Below are 1,051 nucleotides of genomic sequence, written 5' to 3'. Positions count from 1 at the left end.
AGCAGAAGCTGTGATAGATGTTAACAGAGGAGAATTAGTCCTTCAATTGAATGGGAACTACCTTGTGTTTAAGGCACACGGTTATCCTTCTGTAACAAGGGAGAGTAAGCATGCAGAGCTTCTCTCAGTACATAGTCAAACAGAGCCCCCACAATCAAACTCTAAGTTTGGTGTTGGGATGCCACAACCAAACTCTAAGTTTGGTGTTGAATCCCCACATCCAAACTCTAAGTTTGGTGTTGGGAGTCCACAACATTGACTTGATCACCTGTGAGGCTCCATGAGAGCCCACTGTCAAGCTATTGACATTAAAGAAGCGCTTATTGGGAGGCAACCCAATTTTTATTTATCTAATTTTATTTTATTTTCATTGTTCTTTTATGTTTTATTAGGTTCATGATCATGTGGAGTCACGAAAAAAATATTAAAATTAAAAACAAAATAAAAAATAGCAGAAGAAAAATCACACCCTGGAGGAAGGACCTACTGGCATTTACACGCCAGTAAGGAGCATCTGGCTGGCGTTCAACGCCAGAACAGAGCATGGAGTTGGCGCTGAACGCCAGAAACAAGCATGGAACTGGCGTTCAATGCCAGAAACATGCTGCAGTTGGGCGTTGAACGCCCAGAACATGCATCACCTCGGCGTTTAAACGCCAAAATTGCATGCAAAGGCATTGTACATGCCTAATTGGTGCAGGGATGTAAATCCTTGACACCTCAGGATCTGTGGACCCCACAGGATCATCTCAGGATCTGTGGACCTCACAGGATCCCCACCTACCTCACCCTCTTTCTCTCCATTCACGGTCATCCCTTCTGTTTTTCACCACTCACATCCATCCATCTCTTTCCCACCAAAACCCACCCTACATAGCCGAATACACATCTCTCTCCCTCTCCTCCATATCTTCTTCTTCTTCTTCTTCTATTCTTTCTTTTTTTGCTCGAGGGCAAGCAACATTCTAAGTTTAGTGTGGTAAAAGCATAGCTTTTTGCTTTTCCATAACCATTGATGGCACCTAAGGCCAGAGAAATCTAAAAAAAAAAG

The sequence above is a fragment of the Arachis duranensis genome, chromosome 3, assembly GCF_000817695.3.
Source record: "Arachis duranensis cultivar V14167 chromosome 3, aradu.V14167.gnm2.J7QH, whole genome shotgun sequence".
Taxonomy (NCBI): domain Eukaryota; kingdom Viridiplantae; phylum Streptophyta; class Magnoliopsida; order Fabales; family Fabaceae; genus Arachis; species Arachis duranensis.
Note: the sequence above shows the minus strand (reverse complement) of the source record.